Source organism: Ailuropoda melanoleuca, chromosome 3 (assembly GCF_002007445.2).
Source record: "Ailuropoda melanoleuca isolate Jingjing chromosome 3, ASM200744v2, whole genome shotgun sequence".
Classification (NCBI taxonomy): Eukaryota; Metazoa; Chordata; class Mammalia; order Carnivora; family Ursidae; genus Ailuropoda; species Ailuropoda melanoleuca.
In genome coordinates this window covers 133,539,408-133,559,963 of record NC_048220.1, presented here as the reverse complement: position 1 = coordinate 133,559,963, position 20,556 = coordinate 133,539,408, and the positions used below count along the sequence as shown (strand labels likewise).

Below are 20,556 nucleotides of genomic sequence, written 5' to 3'. Positions count from 1 at the left end.
AAGAGGCTCTCTTTCCACTTTGTTAATAGGTGTGGGTGAAGAGCTGGGTTGAAGGAAGCAAGCTCAAGGTCCCAAATAGGCAACTGGACTGTAAGGTTATAAAAGGCTAGAATGCCCATGGAAATTATCTCAAAAGGGTTTTCTAAGTATGTTGCCTGGTATAGACGATAGGGTAGACTATCTACAGAAGGTTTTTGGGTTTTTTTTTTTTCCTTTATATTACTTCACCATAAAAACTATTTTTGCCTCTGGTCTGAACGGGATGCTATGTTAGTTGTTGACATGACTTTACAGAGGCTGTCTTCTTTATTTCTTTTAGAAAATCCCATGAACTTTGAAATGGATTATTTTTATTTAGTGTTCTTTACGTATGTGTAAACAAAATGTTCCACTGAATCTAAACAACTAAGACTTTAAATTGTGAATAACTGTGAGAAAATCGGCTACCAGAGATTCAACGGAAAATGCATGCAAACTCTAATGCAGATTCCTTCTCCCAAAGCTGATAAGTCATTTGATGGACATTCTCTCAGGATCTGGGGCAGAAAACCACATTTAGAAACACACTAGAATGGTTTTTGTTTGGTTCAGAATGAATAACGTTGACATGCGATAGAAGATACCTTTTGAAATATCTCAAGAGAAAGAGTTTCAGTTTTATGAGCAAGGAGTTGCAGTGTATTTTGTGTCATGAAAAATCCTACATGACATAGTCCAGGGCCCTTTAACATTCCAGGACACAAAAAAACTTTTAGGTCTTAATAAGGTAAACAAATAACAGCATTCCGTTACTTTCGGAATGTTCAAGATTGAAGGATCACATTTCAGCCATGTATTATATACAGGGTTTTAAATATGGTTTTATATTAGGCTTCATGAATATTGGAAGAAATAAGGCTTGACGTTATGCTTCATCATGATACATATCAGTACATATATATATATTGTAGTCAACTTTTTATTTGGGAATAATTTGAGGTTTACAGAGAAGCTACAAAGATAGTATAGGCGCCTATATCCTTCCTCCAGCTTCAGCTTCCCCTTCTATTATCTCGAACTGCTAGGGCACATTTGTTAAACTAAGTAAGCAGAGTTGCTACGTTCCTGTTAACTAAATTCCAGCCTATTTTGAGATTCCTCCAGTCTCTCCCTAACGTCCCCTTTCTGCCCCAGGATCTCAGCCAGGACACCCTGTTGTACTTAGTTGCCATGTCTCCTTTGTCTCCTCTGTACTGTGATGGGTTTCTCAGTCTTTTCTTGTCTTTCGTTAACTTGACTGTTTTGAGTGTTGGTCGGTTATTTTATAGAATGTTCCTCAATTTGGGTTTGTCTGATGTTTCTCTCATGATTAGACTGGGTTATAGACTTGGGGACAGAAAACCACAGAGAGGAAATTACCCTTTGCCTCACAAAGTATCAGAGTTACATGGTGCCCACGTGATTTGACATTGGGGATGTTAACTTGATCATTTGGTTAAGATCATGCTTACCAGGTTCCTACTCTGTAAAGTTACTATTTTCTCCTTTCTTTAGAAATGAATCACTAAGGTCAGCCCACACGTGGCAGAGCGGAGGCTACCAGAGGGATTAAGCTCCACCTCCTGGAGGAGAGTATATTTGCATATATTCTTTTGGAATTCAAAATAGTATTTTTCATAACGTTTTTAATCTAAGGATTTTGCCTGCAGTGGATCTGTGTTTTGTATGTGTGAAGAAAGGGAATACTATACACAAATGCTTCCTTATTTGTCTCTGTCCTGAGTAAAGAGCGTGTGTCCAATGCTATGTTGACACTCTTGAATCTTTTGTCTAAGACATCCAACCATATTGACATACGCAGGATTATGGCGGAAGCGAGTGGAGGGAGATTTGCACATTCTTTTGAGTGTGTTTTCATCTTTAGATGAAATGAAGCTGAATTCTAAATATGGAATATAATATACTCATTGATTTTTAGATCAAAGCTTCGTTAGGGCACATCCCACATGGTTGCATGTAAGTCTCAGTTCAAACGTCTCCGCACATTCAGTGGCTAGCTGACAAATAGTTTTTTTCTAGCAGGATTTGCATCACTGCCCTCTCTCTGGGACCTTAAGATCTGTCCTGTGAGCAGATGTTAGGTATTGATTTCTATGCCCCCAAAATTCATCTGTTGAAACCCTAACCCCCAGAGCTTCAGCATGTGATCTCATTTGGAAACAGTCTCTGCAGATTTGTAATTAGTAAGATGGGGTCATGAGGGTAGGCCCTCATCCTATATACTGGTTTCCCTATAAAGAAGGGGCAATTTGGTCACAGAGACATAAGCACAGAGAGAATGGCATGTGAAGATTAAGGCAGAGATCAGGGCAACGCTTCTATCAGCCAACAACACGAAAGATTGCCAGCAAATACCAGAAGTTAGGCAAGAGGCATAGAACAGATTCTTTCTCACAGCCTTAGAGGAACCAACCCCACCAACACCTTGATCTTGAAATTTCAGTCTCCAGACCTGTGAGACACTACATTCCCATTGTTTTAAGCTGCCCAGTTGGTGGGGCTTTGTTACAGCAGCCCCAGCAAACTAATAGAGTAGATCATCGAAGTTGGACTCAACAACCCAGCTTTTTTGCCTCAGGGCCCGGTTGGTTAGAAAGCTTTGTCTTGGTCACAGACTCTGGAAAGAATCTGAAACTTCTCCTTTACTGTAAGCCCTTCACAATTAGACACTGGTACTAAATGTTCATTTAAGATTGTTTCATGGTGTGGATCGTGTTGACATAATTCTGATGATATAGAAGGTATGTGTTTGCCTTCCAAAATCTTCAAAGCCTGCTAGCTTTCCATCAGCTGGTATTGTTGCGGTGACAAACCAGTGCCTTTGGTAGTCAGATTCCTGCCCACCTCATCACGGTTGAACCAGTAGCTGGAGCATTCAGCTGTGCCTTCTGGTCTGGTCATAGGTGAGGTCGGCTGCATTTTTTTTTTCCTCTTCTGGCAAAGCAACATTACCTTTCCAGGTAGTGTGAAATGTGGTTGTTTATTTAGCAATTGAGTTGAAAGGGTTTGCGCATTTTGCCTATGAATCAAGCTCCTGCCTTTCCTGGCTCAGCCTTGGGCTGCATTAACCACAGCTCAGTGGACCACCCGCAGCCCCAGGAGGGTGAGGGTGTGGATAATTCCATACAGCTGTGCCTGGCACCTAGCGGGCTATGGCAAATGTTCCTCTACTCATTCAGGGACAAGAATGTGTTCACTTTCCATGAAAGAATTACTTAAGTGATGGCCTGGGCGGTGGAGAAAAGAGGTGGTGGGTGGTTATAGTTATTAAAGTTATTAGAAAATTAGCTCCTAGAAAGGCATTATCTTATACTAGGACTTCTCCAGAATCGTTCAGCTTATTTCTTAGGCATGCCTGATAATAATCTAGGGAAACAGAACTATCAATATGTCTATGTAGTATTTAAAGGAACTGAAATGTGGAAATGAACAAGCAACTCACAGGTGCACCCCGCCCAACTCTAAAGTTTAATTTCAATGTAATTGAAACTAACATTTCCCTAAGAAGTTATCTTGGACGTTTGAATAAGCCAATGAAAACTTGGCACTTTTGTCTATTTTCGACAAGCTGTTGTCAAGCACAGTTTTGGTCACTTGATGGTTGTGGAGGGTGAAGCAGGCCCTGGGCTCTTCCTCCTTTAAAGGAAAACAGGATGGGTGGGATGGGAGAAGATGGCACTCCTTAACCAGGGAGCTGAACACAGTCTGGTCCCGAAGTGAGAGACCATCAGAGAATGGACTCTGTGTACATCACTGTTTGATCGAGGGTTGCCGGTTAGAGGACCAGATGCAACTTTTAGGGTTGTGTCACCTAGATTTGGTGGAATTCACTTCCTATATTTCATATTCAGCTTTTCATTTTTAGAGCAAAAATTCTAATTCGTCCCCATGTGTGCCTATTCCATTTCTTTCTGCAGTTAGTGTATTTTTAAGGAAAGAGCTTCCAGCCCCACTTTCTCCAACTGTCAATTTCTTATCTCTTCTTTGGAAATTACTGCTGTCTGGATCATCTGAAGGGCAGTTTGGGGGCAATCTTCTATTCTCACAATGGCACCAAACCTTAAATTGGAAGGTATCCAGGGAGGAGAGGAAAGCATTTCCAACAGCAAAATGAGCTAGGGTAAATTAGAAAAAAGTACCAAGTACCTCAGCGTAGTGAGATTGTCACTTATCTGAGCAGAACCAAACGGCATGTTCTGAGGCCAGCTCAAAAGCTGGAAAGAACAGAAGGGCAGGGGAAGAAGCTTACAGGAGAGGGTAAAAGTAGACTAAAGTAAGGCAATGTGAAATAACCTCAAATAAGGGAGGTACAGCCTGGTGGAGAGGTATGGGAGTGGTGACTGACCCACAGTGGACATGATCATTTATGCAGGCCGTGAGTGAGCGGCAGGCCAAGATGGTGGCCAAGAGCTGTTGCCAGGTCTGGGTGGAAGGAAACCTGAACCATTTTGCTGTGTAGAAATTCACCCGCCTACACACCTTGGCCGTTTGGGAGCAGATTATATTACAGCATGATAAAACACTCGCTCTTAATTATGATCCGTAGCTCTCAGAAAAGTTTGAATTATGCCTGTATATTTTACTAAAGAAGAAAAAGAAGTGTGGAATAAATGACGGGTTTAAAAGTTAAAGTTTTGGTGAAAGGGTTAAATTCATCATTGATTCCTGGAGATGGTGGAAAAGTGATGTGGAAATTATACCTTACTATTGAGATAAAAGGATTGGAAGTTAAATTTCAAAGAAAAAAATCATGGCCTTGAAATTATTATCAATGCAGTGGGGGCAATTTGTGAGACAAACATTATAGAATGAAAGGAACAATAACGAAGATGTCCTAAAACACACACACACACACACACATTCATAAACGTACATGCTCTTACGCACACACTTGCACACATACTCATACACACCCACACACTGTACTCACTTATACACACACACACGCACACACACACTCATAAACGTACATGCTCTTACGCACACACTTGCACACATACTCATACACACCCACACACATCCACACTGTACTCACTTATACACACACACACTCATAAACATACATGCTCTTACACACACACTTGCACACATACTCATACACACCCACACACATCCACACTGTACTCACTTATACACATCTCCCCCCCCACACACATACTCTCATACACATTCACACACACACATTTCTTCTTTTCCCTCCCCTGCCTTTTTACAGAAAGGGCTGTATTTGTTACTCTTCCTGTTTCAGGATTTCTAAGTATGAAATCTACCCACAAGGTGGAAGAACTAGTAGGAGAAAACTCAGTTTGTGTCATGTAATGAAAATTAGCAGAATGTAGGTTCTGAGAAACCTATTTTATCTGATACACCTCACCATGTGACTCATGCCATCCTCCCTCCCTTCCCCCACTTCAAGTCAGCTTAAGCCTTTCCAGGGCTTTCTGTGCTCACGTGTTATTGACAAGCAGACCCTCCACCCCCAAGGGGCGGTGCATGCGTCTGTGGTGAGCGGCCACGGTAGCAAGGGGAAGTCAGTGAGTAAGAGTCTGTTGTTGCACAATCCCACCCAGCAGAATGACTGTCCCCCTACCTGTTTACTAACTAAAGCGGCACCACCAAATCCTCCTTACAGCAGGAAGTCCAGGATCTGGAGTTCAACCTCCTCCCATCTCTGGCCCCGTTGGACGGAGAGATTGCTGAGTCCCCGGGGATGGCTTTGAAGGAGCAAGAGAAGCTGCAGAGAGTCGAGGCCATTGTGGTGGGGCTGGATGGAGATCACCTAGGAGGCCCCTGGAGTACACACCTCGCTTCTTCCACGTTTAAAATACAGGCTCATAAAGCACATCCCTGGGATACCCAAACATTGAAGGAACAGGTAAACATTTAGACAGTGGTCAGATAAAAACTCGAGAATTAGAATTCCTTGAGCTTGGAGGGAGCTCTGTGTTTGGCTCTCTGACATTTTGTTTATTTGTGTGTGCGAGGGTTTTACAAGTGAATCCCAGTGTGAAAGGATAATAGGCCATCCGTGTGGCATCAGCTGCTGACTGTGGGCATTTTGTGGGCTAACAGATACTTGTAGCTGCAAGTGTTCTGTGGGAATTTCTTTGCAAATTTTGAAACAAGTTGTGGAAGCAGCCAAGGGAAGTTTTCTCTCTCTCTCTTCCCCCAAAGAATTAAAGTGAGCCAAATTTAGAGCTCATTTTGAAAGCACTTTCTCACGTTGTCTTAGGGATTGAGAGTGAAGGAAATTGAGTATCAGCGGCGCTGGATCTTTGGATGTGGGTGAGAGCAGAAGCCAAGCCCTGGGTTATTTTAATTGAGCAAGACAGAGAAGCAGATCTAGAAATTTCAGGTCGTAAAGGGCCCAGGGGCTCATTTGTTGTAAGGTTCCTTCCATTGTTCTGGAGGAATCGGAGACCCTTGGTGCCAACAATCCCGGTTTCTTGAACCAGAGTCGTCTGCTGCAGGTGTTGGGGGCCTCGGGGTGGAGGAGGATGAGGCCATGAGGGCTCAGGCTATAGTGCCAGTGGGGAGATTTTGGAGGAGCAAGGGCAGGTAAGCAGTCAGAAATGCCTTTTGAGGAGCCTACGTCATAGTCAGGGAGGTGTGGATAGATTCTTCCCAGGCCACTTCAGGACCAATCTCCTATTCCACTTTCTGAGTCAGAAGTAAGAGAAATGTATTATTTCCTAGGGTGGCTAAGGTGGGTGCTCACCTTAGCAGACCTGCCCTGGTTTTATCATGACTCACCAGACCACCCAAGGACCTGCCAGAATTGTTGGAAAAGACCCAAAAGGTCATCCTATGCTACTAGTTTTTCTAATCTTGGTCTCAGAGCTCTGGGGTGTGCCTGGCGGAAGAAGGGGAAAGCCGAATCTTCATCTTGCCTTTACCAAAGCTTTATGTTTTAGATTTTCTATATTAGAATTCACAGTAAGATCTCCTTTGGGAAAAAGAAGGGCATTTTGTCCACTAACAAAATGTTTGAAATATTACTCATCTAATCTCTTCTCATTTTACAAACGAGGAAACTGAGACCCAGAAGGTTAATTGACTAACCTGGGATTCCACAGTTAATAGCCCAGATTGAATTACCACTCTAATCTTTGACCACTGGAGTACTACTGGTGGTTATAAAGGGGGACCCGGATTCAGAGAGGATGCCACATGTTGCGTGTACTACCTAAAATTCTCTTTTAAAGTATGAATGCTCATATGGCAGGAATCACCCATATTTGTGTGTAATATCTATTTAATAAGTGTCATTACACGTGGGTTGATGATATTGATAAATTCTTTGTTTCTTATATTATTATCATAACATTCTGAAGACCTGTTTTGCTTCTTGTGTGGAAATGAAATGAAGATCAAATTTATTGTTTTAAATAATTTGATTGATAGCTAAAATTTTAACCAAGCGGCGAGTCTCTTGACAGTTTGCAGAACCCCCTTTGAAACAGAAGTAATTATGTTTGTTGACTTTTGAAGTTTATAGGAATGTTTACTGTCTTTCATTTTCCCTTCTGCCTTGCGGTTTGAAAGCTTAGCCTTATTTGATCAACTTTATTCAACTTTTAATGTTGCCTGTCACCACTGTGCAGTAACAACACAGCATTTTATCTTCAGTAAGAGAATATAATGTAATCTCCATCCAGAGGCGGATAATACCCACAGGTATCGGTAGACCAATATAAAGCATTATAGGAAAAATGAGCTAGTGCTATTTTCCACTTTCTCTAGCGTCAGTTCTCAAATTTTATGGAAAGCATCCTCAAATCTTGAAATAGTGACTGTCTTCCTAATATTCTCTTAGGTGTTGCAATTACATATTGGAGCAAATGGAGTTCCCTGCCTTAGGAATGGTATGCTAGAGTTATACAGAGATGTTCTGGGAACCAGGAAGGAGAGCAAATAAACTAGGCTGGGCAGGTGGGGCACAGAAAGGCTCTTCACAGGAATACTTCAAGATCACTTTTTGTGAAATGAGCAGGAGTAAATGAAAGGAGAAAAAGCAGGGCAGAAGGTACACCACCTAAGAAGCTTGAAGCCACATCGGAAACACAAGACTTCGGTGATGTCTGCAAAGATGAAAGCCAATTTGTGTGTGGTAAGAAGGACGAAAGACAAGCAGGTGATAATGGATTGCAGAGGGCTCTATGAGCCAAGATGAGAGCTGTAACTAGGTTTTAAAATCTAGAGCAAAATAATGAAGATGTTTAAGCCTAGAGCTGGAAAGAGAAGGCAAATTAAAGTTAAAGATTTGGGAGTAAAGACAAAGCCCTATGGTTGCCATGAAATGGGGTGGCCAATTTGGGTTTAGGGAAAAAAATCTTTGCAGTGAAAGAGATCAAGAGTATTAAGTGAGCAAGACAGGTATGCGATCAATCATACATCATAAGACATGGATGTCACACACAGTGTTTTCGGGAATAGGGTAGGAGAGAAAAACCGGAGCTAGAAATCCAAATTCTCAACCAATAGCAGAGGGAGGCATAAGAGCTCGATAAAGCTCAACCGTTTTTATTTCCAGGTGGGGGAGGTGTGGTTTGGAGGAGAAATGGGAAGGAGCCAGGAGACTCTCTTTCTCCTAAATTCTGTGTACATGGAGGTGGGGTGGGAGGCTCAGTTGTCTCCTCTTGAGAGAGAGGGTTAAGTTACGTAAAAGTTTAAGGGAAGAGACTCTGAAGCTCCCCTGTCATGATTCTGAAAGAATCAGGTGAATAGTTGCTCAGTAAGTGGTTACTGAATGTTTTATAAAGAGTTATGACTGTTCTCCGGAGAAACAGATCTGATGACTCCACATCTTTCCGCACTTTCCCTGGACTACTGAGATATTTGCAATGGTCCTTTACATGCTTCTATCTCCAATCCTATCAGTGAAAGTTTATCTCCATCAGTCTGCCTTCAAGTAAACTATAAGTTGCATTTCATGATTTCATGGACATTTCCTCACCAGTATTTACTGAGCGCTTTGTTACATGCAGGGGATACAAAAAGGAACAAATTAGAAACTTTTCCCTCTTCTCATGGAGCTAATGTTTCAGTAGGTATTACGGGAGCATTAGTAAGATTTTTTTAATGCTTAACTTATATTTTTCCTTTAAAAAGCAACAAAAAATGAGTCACTCTTTATAGCAACATTGTAGTATGTTATCTTCAAAGATGAATGTGTAGTGCAAGCTGTAAATAAATCAATATCTATGTGTGATCATTAATCCTTAACCACTGTCCACCATTGCTTAATCTAACCTGTGTTTACTTTCTGTTCTTGAATCTTAGAATGTGTTAGATATTTTAGAAGCATGGTCATTGATCCTTAAGCAATATGGCATTCATCGTCCCTGAATTACTTTGTTTAGTTGTTGAGTTTTCTTTTCATATATTTCTTTAATGTTTAATACAACTAATGATTTGTCCTTACCCATTTTTTGTTTTCTCTTTTTGGGTCTCATATTTCTTTACAGACCGTCTTTAGTCACTACTTAGGCTAATTTCTGTATACTTCTATGACTCCTGGCAGAAGTGTACAATTTTTCTCTTTTGTAAGAAGAAGAGAATTTTACTCATTCCAAGAAGAAATTGAGCTTATTAGCTATTTACCTTTTTGATAATTTGCCTTAATTTCCTTCATAGCAACAAACAGTCTGAGTTGGAATGAGACAAAAGATTGGGTTATACCCTAAATTGCTTTTGTAAAGGGTTATACATTTCCTCTAAGAAATTTGAAGAGTAACAATGGAAACATTTAAAGAATCTTAAAAATAAAACTAAAAATGGATTTAATTGCAGGTATAGTAAAACCCCAGTGATTGTTACAAATTCTGTGAAGACCTACATGACTAAAATTGTGATCATTACATTTATAGTTTTATTATTTTTAAGCACATGTACAAAGTCTAAGGAACACTTGAGAGTCATTTTTTTATTAGCAAATTAATTTTTAAAGTAATCTTAAAATACCTCATTCTTTTTGTTTCCTTGAGAAGGGTAGAAAGCTCCCTTTGATTATATCTACTTTGTTTCAGTGAGTTGCAGAAAGGGCACAAGGATCCCAATTATTTTATATGACTGTATGTATACATGTATAGATAGATCATAAATTAACATAATTATATAAATTAACACAATTACACTGCATTTATGGCAAGATATATCCTTGATGAGCACTGTTACTTGAGTATCAAGCAACTGAATCATTCACTCTCCTTTGAAAAGTTCTTGAGGATTGAAAAATGATTACCCTTGCTGTGAAGGTAACCATGTGGGAGAGTAATGTGTTCTGTCCAATGAGATATTCGAATGCCACTTGGTAGCCTCGAGGAAAGATTTTTGTTTCCCATGAAAGGGTCATGTGCCAGAGAAGAGTTCCCTGTGCCTTCTATCTTCCTGCCCTGAAGGTGGTTATGTGAGAAAATGATAGTTGGACCTGTGGTAGCCATCTTTACTGGGGTCGGAGACAAAAAGCCCAAGAACGGGCCATCTTATTTAGGAGGATGGAAGATAGAGAAAAGATCAAAAGGATAGAAGGAAGGAAAGGAAAAAGAAATGAATCTACATCTCTGAGGACATCACTTTGTTACCTTGCCAAATCTGGAAGTGCTCGCTTTTGGTTTCCTCATCTGTGAGGTAATCGCTCAAGCTCCTATTGGCAGCTGAATTCTAACTGATACATCATAACATTTTCCTGACTCACTCCCAACCTCACATTTGATTAGTAAGTAATAGCAGATATTTAAACCCAGGTTTTTAGATTCAAAGCCCAATGTTTTTCTGGCTTTTCTGTCTTTCCACATGGTTATAATTTGGGAAATAAATACACATAGTATGAAGTAATAAACATACGTTACCCATTATGAAGACTTGCCTACTCTAATTTAAAGCCCCATTTCTCTCATAATTCTCTGGACTATCCTGCTCATGGCTTGTCTAACAAGTTCTGGGAATGAATTTCCCTGTATTACCCTCTGTTTCTCTTGTCATTGTATGTTTGTTTACCTCATTATGACTTCAGGCAACTTACTGATCATCAAATTATATTTCCTGACCTTTATAAGAGGATAATTTATATTAACCTTTTGCAGATTCTGCAGTCTTGTTGAGTGGGAAGGAGCTCATGGAGGGGGGCTCAATTTATTACCAACATTCTAATTTTTTCCCAACATTCTAATTTTTGCTTACTAGTGGTTGTTATACAGTTGTTTACATATTTCTGTGCATTGTAAACATTTAATAATGATTACTAATAAGAAAACAGATCAGTTTATGAAGTTTGTTAAATTGTACAGTTGATGGAAATTTGGCATGTGAACATTCACATGGGAGAGAAGATGGATATTAAGCTCATGATTGTCTGCCGTTGTCTGTGGCCCATTAGCTGACTTTGGTTCTTTAAGGAAAAAACATTTTAACATAAAAGTAAAGTACACATGAAAAACCATGGTGGAACCATGGCTTATTTTTGTAGTATATGCGATATAGAGAGAAATTAAATACTGAATAAAAGCCCATAATGACACGTGACATTTTCACCTGCCTTTGTCTGTAAAGGATTGTGTGTGCCTAACATTTTTATTCAATTTTTAGAGGTGAGAGCAGGTCCATCATTTTCTTTAGTGGGTTTATTTCTCTCTAGAGATCAGGGTTTAAAGATCCATATGCAGATATTCGGTATGTAGGTGACTAAAATCTAATCATAGCATTATTTATGTACTCAGAGAAACCATAGAGGTTCTCCAGTTAGAGCATATAGCTAAAACTGGGAACTATGATTAGTCCCTTAAGAATGTGGCATTAGGACAAATGAGAAGGCCCTCCGAATACGCTATAGAACTGGGTTATAAGGGAGCAGAGTAGAGATTTGCATAGATCCTCATTAAGGGCAAAATGACTCCTAAGCTAGTTTAGACTCAATTCTCTGAGTTAATTAACTGTACCAATATATTTAAAGAAAATGTGTCCAATGTGTGGATTGAGAAGCCATAAGAGCAGAAAAAGGAGAGATCCAGAGGAGATCTTCATGTGGTCCAACCAAGACTTGTCTGAAAAAGATGATGTTCTGAACCAGTGTATTTCCAAAGGCAGGCACATCGTTGTTGTTTTATTCTTTCTCTCTGACACGTATTGGCTGTTTCAGCGTCAGGTGCTGCGCAACTTTATGTATTCTGTCATTTAGTCCTCATAAAAACTCAAGGATGTGGGCACTACTATTATCCTTATTTTATAGATGAGGATGTTAAGGCTGAAGGAGGTCAAATAGTTTAGGTTCATACAGCTGGTAAGTGGCAGTGTTAGGATCTGAACTTCGTCTAGAGAATCTGTGTATGTGACCATAATTTGGGGAATTTATGAGGAGAAAAGGGAATTCTCTTCTCAGTTCTGCAAAGAGAAATATGAGGATTAGGAGTTTGTGACTTGTCCCACACTAATGTGTGAGAATTAAAGCAACAATTCAAGGTCTCTTGAATCTTGGTTTGATGTATTCCAGCAGAGAAAGATGCTTCTTCTCCATGAGGAAATCATTAAAGAGCAGACCAGTGAAGACCAGACCGCTTCAGCACTGGGGGCCCCCTTTGGAAGGAAGTAAATATGCCTAGATATAGAGAAATGTATGTGTGTATATATACGTATAGCGTCAACCCTCATTATTTGTGGAATTTGCCTACTTGCTAAAGTTTATTTGTAATCTCCAAATCAATACTCATGGCATTGTTGTGGCCATTTGCAGACCCGCAGAGAGTAGCAAACTTCGAGTCACCTGATCCCCATGTTCCCAGGGAGCTGACCAATGGTGACCCTCTGCCTTCTTTCAGCTTTCATAATGTAAACAAGTATCCTTTTCTCAACATATCTAATGCCACATTTTTCACATTTCTGTGCTTTTGGTTGGTAATTTTTCTATTTGGAACGGTCCCCAAAGGCAGGGTTAACGTCCTTCCTAAGTGCAAGGAGGCTGCAATGTGCCTTATGGAGAAAATACCCATGTTAGATAGACTTTGTTCAGTCATGAGTTGCAGTGCTGTTGGCTGTGAGTTTAATGTTAACGAATCAACAGCATAGATTAAACAAGGTATCTTTAGACAGAAACCAGGTTATGTATTGATCAGTTGATGAAAATGTTGTGACCAGATGCTTGCAGAAACCTAATCCTCTATTTCCTCCGGGAGCAGAGCTTCAGTATTTGCTGATTAATGTTTGTGGTAACTTTATAGAATATAAGGACTATGAATCATGAGAATCGATTGTGTGTGTGTGTGATACAGTGAAATAGATATATAGATAGATAAATGTATATATCGAGACAGGTACACATAGATATGAATGTATATCTACCTACACAGATATAAATGTATAAAGATATGAGAAGCTATCACTATAATAAACCCTCCAGTAACATGCCAGCTCTCATTACCTAGGCATCTGACTAAAATTGCTCTCCAACCCACAATCACTCCTGGGTAAGATGATGATGAGTTTTCTGGCTTTAAGTAGCACTTCTCCATAGTGGAAGGAGCAATAACAAACAAAGAAAAATCCTTATTCCCACGGAACTTACATTATGATAGAATTTAAAAGACCTCTGTTTGCCACTGTATGTAAACATCTAACTTATGGAACCTCGTACCCAGAAAGGACTTAACAGTTTTCCAACTACCTAAACATCTTAAGGAAAAAGTAGAGATTTGATGAAGAAAGAGCAAAGTTTAAAGTTCAATAGCTATATCAGACTAAAATAGACAAGTAAGCAAGTGAGTATGGGGTAGGGGATTTTGTAATGACTCATCCTTGTTCTGAAACTTAGTATTCTCTGAACAGGTGTCTTGAGCTCTACATAAACAATGAGAATCCTATCGAATGTAGGAACATGAACACATGTTCTAGATTTCAGGTCAATGACTGTGATATTCATATTTCTTTTTTTGGGTTAAGGAAGCAGATCCGTTCTGATGCAGTGCCAACAGAATACGTGATCTGATTGTCCCAGTTATCCTGTACCAAAAAAAGCAGGAACAGGCTTTCCAGTGTTCATTACGGAGTATTGAACTTGTTAGTGTTAGAGTGCCGTAGAAACAAGCCACCCTTCAAAGCTTTCTAGGTAATTTGAATCTGGCTGCTGAGCTTGGAAAAAATCCCAAACCCAAGTTTAGAGGGTCAAAGTACTTGGAACACATAGATATTCTAGGCCATTTCAAAAATGCAACCCTCAAGCCAATACGAGCCCTACGCAGAGCAATGAGGACAGGAATAATACAAGGGTAGATATTTAACTGAAATAGGAGGAGAAGGGAAGGGACAGTGGCATAAGTCCAGTTTGCCTCAATGAAAAATATGCATAGTTAGGGGAAATTCTATGAGGTGAGGTCATTTCTTTTCATTTAAGTGAGACCTGGAATGATCCACTGGAGATCAAAGCCCATACATCATTGTGCCAAAATAACTCTGGTTCTGGAATTCCTCTGGGCAGTCCATCTGGATGGTCAGACCACACCGCCTAGATATCTGGGGTCTGGGTGAAAGATTTGGAAGAAAGAATCAGGACCCTGCTCCAGAATATAAGGGCTGAGAGATATGAGAGAAAGCCTGTTCAAATGAAGTCGGATCTCATATAGAAACTGACTCAACTATTTCTAAAGCCCCCTTTATCCCTAAAATACAATAATTGTGTGAAAGAAACACGATAGTCTTATTTCATAACAAGAGTCATTTTCTCAGCCACAAAATTAAAAAGGACTACCAGTATGCCTACACCATATACTGTTCATGCTATTTCCTCCTTGGGCGGCAGAACTGCTCGCTTTCATGTGGGAAAGCTTTAGTCTAGAGCTAACCAAATAACAAGGTAGGAGATGCATGTGTGTGGTGTCACGCGGGACGCTGGTCCGCGATCCCTTCGAGCAAATCGGCTGCAGGAAGGAGGTGGGTGAGCGGGGCTGGAACCGGTTCATTCCCGCAGAAGGTAGGTGGCCGTTAGTGGGTAAGCTTTGCTCCAGGGCTCACTGTCAGCCTGGACAAGGTGTTCTCAGAGCTCGCTGCACGCTGAGGCTCCTCCCACCAAATCCCACATCTTTCACAGTTGGGAGAACTGCAGCTCAGCAGGAAGACTCCCCCAACTATCCCCGATCCCTCTCCCCTTCTCTTTATCCTTCCACGGTCTCTCCCCCTCCCCCCACCAGAATCTCTCCAATGGATGATGCCCCCTTTGCGTCTGCTTCTTGGAGATCATGGATGGAGACACATGCAAGAAAGGATTTCTTAGTCAGTAAAGACACAGAGAGAGGTAGGGAACAATGCATATATTTCTGTCACTGGTCACCAGGTGCCCTTTTGGACCGAGGGCCTGGTGGAGCTGAAGTCTAGTAAGAGGTGACACAGATTGGCCTCCTTTCTTGGACAGTGTCCCGCAGGGGCAGATGACCCACCTCCTGTGGACCGAGTGTCAAGGATCCTGGCTTCCTCCTGGAACATGAGCTGATATGGGGTGGGAAGAAATAGACTGAGATTCACATAGACACCCTGCAGCCAGCCCTACATTTGTCACTGAGAGCGAGGAGAGAAGACAGCTTCGTGGAGAAAGGCCAAGGTCGTAGGCCCAGGGGCATGCTTGTTTCCTTCATGATTTTCCTGTCCAGGATTCAGAGTGTACTTCTGGGACCTTTCCTCTCTCGCAGGGCTGCCCTAAGCGTTCATTTGTCCAGCAGCCCCTGGATGGAAGTGATGGGGAATTTGCCTGGGTTCACACCTCTCGTGTGGGCAGATCAGAGCTGCAGGCAGTTCCCCTTGGCTTTGCAGCTGGACAAGATCCAATTTTGAAAAGCGAAAGGAGCAGAGAGAGATCATGGATATTACCGAAATATAAGGCACGGCGACATTATCAGGTTGACAACCTGTCGCCTGGAAGTCTAGAAAATAATAATAAAATGATACAGGCTTTTCTGCCCTAGGAACTGGAGACATAGTCGGGGGGAAGTCTTCCTTCCTTGCGCCCATTCCAGCCCACTTTTGACTTAGCAAGGAAAGAGCTGGTTACCCAGGTGGTTCAAATTGAGGTTCTGCTGAGACAAACATTCATGAGCTACCTGTCCTCAGGGATGGGAAATACTTTAATAATTCAGGAAGGAACATCTAAAAAGGTGTTCAGAGCTCTGGTTGTTACACACACCTGCTTTGTTGCTCTGAGCAAGGCAGCAAAACTCTCTCACCCTCAGTGTCCTCTGTGATGCAGTGTGAGTCTGTCCCTGCCATTTCCAGAACACCATATTATCTAAATAAAAAAAAATGGGCACACAGAATATGACAATACAAAAGTGTACCTGAAATCAGGGTTGTCTTCAGTAGTCTGGCTAGGCATTTTTGCAACAACTCTTGCAAAAGAAAACTGTGTTCATAAATATTTCCTTTGAAAACAATTGCTTATGTTGAAGACTTGAGAGAGCACCTTTTGTAGACATACAAGCTCATTATTCTCTGCTTAATTCATTGATTACTAGGCTTGTTTATCTTAAAGCATCTAACTGAAGTCAAACTTTACACAGAAGCTAGATCACCTATAAAAGAAATAAGTTATGGTAATATGCCTCATAATTTTTCCAGGATTATGGTAAACATATTCTTTTTTTATTTCCTCGAAACATTAGCTATGGAACAGAATATCAGATGCATTTTTTAGTTAAAAAGTTAGAGAAAAAATAGTATGTCTCAATATTTCATATTTACTTCCTTCCTGAACTCTAAAAACAAACTTTATTAAAAGAAAAATAGGGCATATGATGGACAAGCAAAGAAGGACAATTACATGGGAGTCCGTAGCAAAGAGAGCAAGTTCATTGTTCAAGTTAAGGGAGTATGACTATCTGACAGCCATATGCAGTTCTCATAAAATACCCTTTTCTCTGTATTCATTGCCTCAAGGATTGAAAGGGAGGACTAAAATTTTCTGCTTTTAATCTCTTTGCCAACCATCGGTTGCTGGTGAAAAAAAAAAAAAAAGGAAAAGAACAGAATCACTTAAGGTTGGCCTTCACATTACCCCATGACTGTCTCCATAAATTGTACTGAAGCCAGACAGATGGACAGCCAGCTGCAGTCACACAGGACCAGGGTCCCGAGGGATCTGTGTGCGAAGCTGCCAGCACTGCAGGGCCCCGAAGCCAGCTCCTTCTGCTTCTGAACACCTCCAGCGTGGCTCTCTCTGGGCCAGCATCTCTTGTACCCACCAGCGAGGACCCGACTGTTTTGTCTCAAACCAGGAACGTGAATAGGCCCTGACTCTCTGCAGCCAGCTGGGAACCTGCTCGCATTGTTTACTTCGAACACGTGCCCTGTGGGGCAGCCCCTCTGTGAAGAGGCTACCTCAGCAATGGAGAGGGGAGGGTATGGCCAGGGATGCTTCCCTACCCTCGCGGGAGGTGATGTCCTTTACTAAAAGGGCTTGGGAAACAGTAGTGTCCTTTCTGGAGGAATACACCTGTAAGTGAATAAAGAAGACCACCTCGACAAACAGGTACCAACATTTTTATTTATTTATTTGACAGAGATAGAGACAGCCAGCGAGAGAGGGAACACAAGCAGGGGGAGTGGGAGAGGAAGAAGCAGGCTCATAGCGGAAGAGCCTGATGTGGCTCGATCCCATAACGCTGGGATCACGCCCTGAGCCGAAGGCAGACGCTCAACCGCTGTGCCACCCAGGCGCCCCTCAAGACAATTTCTTATTCCCATTTTATAAGTTAAGTGAACACAAAACTATCTTAATTGCTTTTTCCCCTGGTTCTCAAAGTGTGGTCCCTGGACCAGCAGCATCAGCATCACCGGGAAGCTTATTAGACATACAGATTCTCCAGCTGTACTCGAGACCGACTGAATGGGAGCCTGGAGGTGGGGCCTGGAAGTCTGTATTTAGCAAGACCTCATGTGAGTTTGCTACATGCTCAAGTGTGAGGACTGCTTTTTTATGCCTTTTGTTCATGTTTCTATAATAGTACTGGCATTTTCAAATTCGTGTCGTCAAAATTCATGTTTTCAAATTCATATCTGCAAACTGTTCCCTCCTACAAGGGGTTCATGGGGCTCTGTGTTATATCTCTTATGTCATGGGCTTTAAAAACTTCAAAAAGTAGGCCTCTTTGGTCCTGGATCCTGCATCTCTGGCTTAGAGAGCACACAAGTGGGGGAGCAGGAGAGGGAAAAGCAGGCTTCCCGCTGAGCAGGGAGCCCAATGTGGGGCTCGATCCCAGGACCCTGAGATCATGACCTGAGCTGGAGGCAGATGCTTCACCCACTGAGCCACCCAGGCACCCCTTCCTTCAGTTTCTTAAGACCATTGAACCTGATGGAATCTCAAAATATTTAAAAGTATATTTTCTATTAAATTATAAGATCTTTTAAATCTAGGTGTGATTCTTCATTCTTTTTATAATATTGAAACTTCACAGAATTTATGGCTATTTGAAATGATATTCAGTTGAATTTTGAACCTCTCGCTTGTTTTTGTCTGACTTGCTGTCACAATGTGCGGCCATTCCAGCGACACATACACATTCACAAGCGTTCATGCACAACTGAACATTTTTAAGTTCACATGCTTTAGGGGCCTACTTTCCATTTTGTCCTCCCATAAAGTCTGACTTTGGGTTGCAGTAGAAAGACGAATTGAAAATTCTTTTATCCCTTTGGGGATTTTCCTGGAGAAGTAGATCAATACGAAGGACTGCAAATAAGAAAAAGGAAATTCTTAACACTCACAATAGGTTGTATTGGTAAGGGTTTCTAAATTGGAGAACGGTTGAAAACTTACAGAGCTTGAAAAGAAAATTCTAGCTTCCATATCCAGATAATCTTTCATTCAACGTTCATTAATCAGATATTTACTGAGTCCCTACTCTGGGTCAGGCATGGCTCCAGGTGATTGGAAATGTATGAGTGGACCCAATGAATGAAGACAATAATACATTAGTAATTTATATAGTATTTCAGAAGTGACTAAATGCTATGGAAAAAGGGAACAGAGTAGGATAGTGGAGGAGAGAAGAAAGCAGTGGTTATGATTTTGAACAGGGTGGCCTGGGAAGGCCTCACTGAAACCAGGTAATTTGAGAAAAGTGTTGAAGGAGGTGAGGGATTTATCTCTGCAGATAAAATGGAGAGGAGGCTTCCAGATAGAGGGTGAAGCTAGAGCAAAGGTGTGGTTGAGGGCATCCATTGTGCTGGATCATAGGGATGAAGGGAGAATGCTAACTGGGGACAACTCAAGTAGGTCATGGTGGCCATTTACAAGGGCTTTGGCTCTTCCTCGGAGGGGACTAAGGAGCTATTGCAGGGTACTGGACAGAGGAGTACCATGATCTGACATGTCTTCAAAGGATCGTGTGTTGTGAATACACTTTGGGGAGCACTACATCAGGTCCGTAAATAGTCTGTACTCCAGGTGAGAGATAATGGCCTGGTGATGTTTGCAGCAATGGGTGTGGTGAGCAGTGGTTAGGTATTAGAGGGTCTTTGAAGGTAGGTTCTGGAGCATTTTTGATAAATTAGATGTGGAATATGGTGTATTTTATTTATATAAGAAATTTAGTTTGCTGGATTGTTTTTCAACTCTATTGAAGAAATTTCTAGAATTGACACAGTATGTTCATCCTTTCTAATAAAAAGATTCACTTTTCAGTGTGTATTATTAATTTGTTAGGACTGTTACCACAAACAGAGTGGCTTAAAAAACAGAAATTAATTTTCCCACATTTCTAGATGCTAGAAGCCTGAGATCAGGGTGTTGGCGGGGCAGTTTCTTCAGAGGCCTTTCTCCTTCCCTCCTTCTCTCTGTTTCACAAGGTCTTTCCTCCATGAATGTTTGTGTACTAATCTCCTCTTTTAAAGATCCTAGTCAGATTCAATTAGGACCCACCCATATGACCCCATTTCCAAAAAAAAAAAAATTATTTGTTTGAGAGAGAGAGAGTGCAAGCATGCAGTGGGAGGAGGGGCAGGGGCAGACGGAGAGAGAGAATCCCAAGCAGACTCCCAGCTGAGTGTGGAGCCCGGTATGGGGTTTGATCCAAATATCCCTGGATCATGACCTGAGCCAAATCTAAGAGTCAGACACTCAACTGACTGAGCCACTCAGATGTCCCCACTTACCTTTTTAAAGGCCCTTTGTCTAAATACAGTCACATTCTGAGGTACTAGGCATTAGGATCCAACACTATGACTTTGGGGGAACATGATTCAGCCCCTAACAGTGTGTGTTGTACATTTCACCCATTCACATATTGTCATATTCGTCATGGTTGTGTACAGCACACAGCCTTTGTGATACGCAACCTGGAAGCACATCCCAAGACTCTGACAAAACCGATTCCTATTTCACAGTGAGATCGTTTAAAATAAACAGGAGCTCATTCTTAGCAGTTCTTGGAAGCATCTCAGTCTTCGATTGTCATGACTCAATTTAAATAGAAGCAAGATACTGTTCATTTGTACCTGCTATTCAAGATAGAGCTCTCACTAGGAAGAATGGTCAGTTAGAGG

The 20,556-nt window shown here is 41.3% G+C and overlaps 1 protein-coding gene across 6 annotated transcripts in view; it reads left to right on the top strand.

The window, feature by feature from the left end:
* Window positions 1–5,599: 5,599 nt before the first annotated feature.
* Window positions 5,600–20,556, top strand: part of LOC109490427 (E3 ubiquitin-protein ligase RNF167-like) — a 136,122-nt gene continuing 121,165 nt past the window's right edge. For all 6 annotated transcript variants that reach the window (XR_004624344.1, XR_002143763.2, XR_004624343.1 and 3 more), the window contains exon 1: window positions 5,600–5,914. The gene's annotated coding sequence lies outside the window, so the exon portion shown is untranslated. The remainder of the gene's footprint in view (window positions 5,915–20,556) is intronic.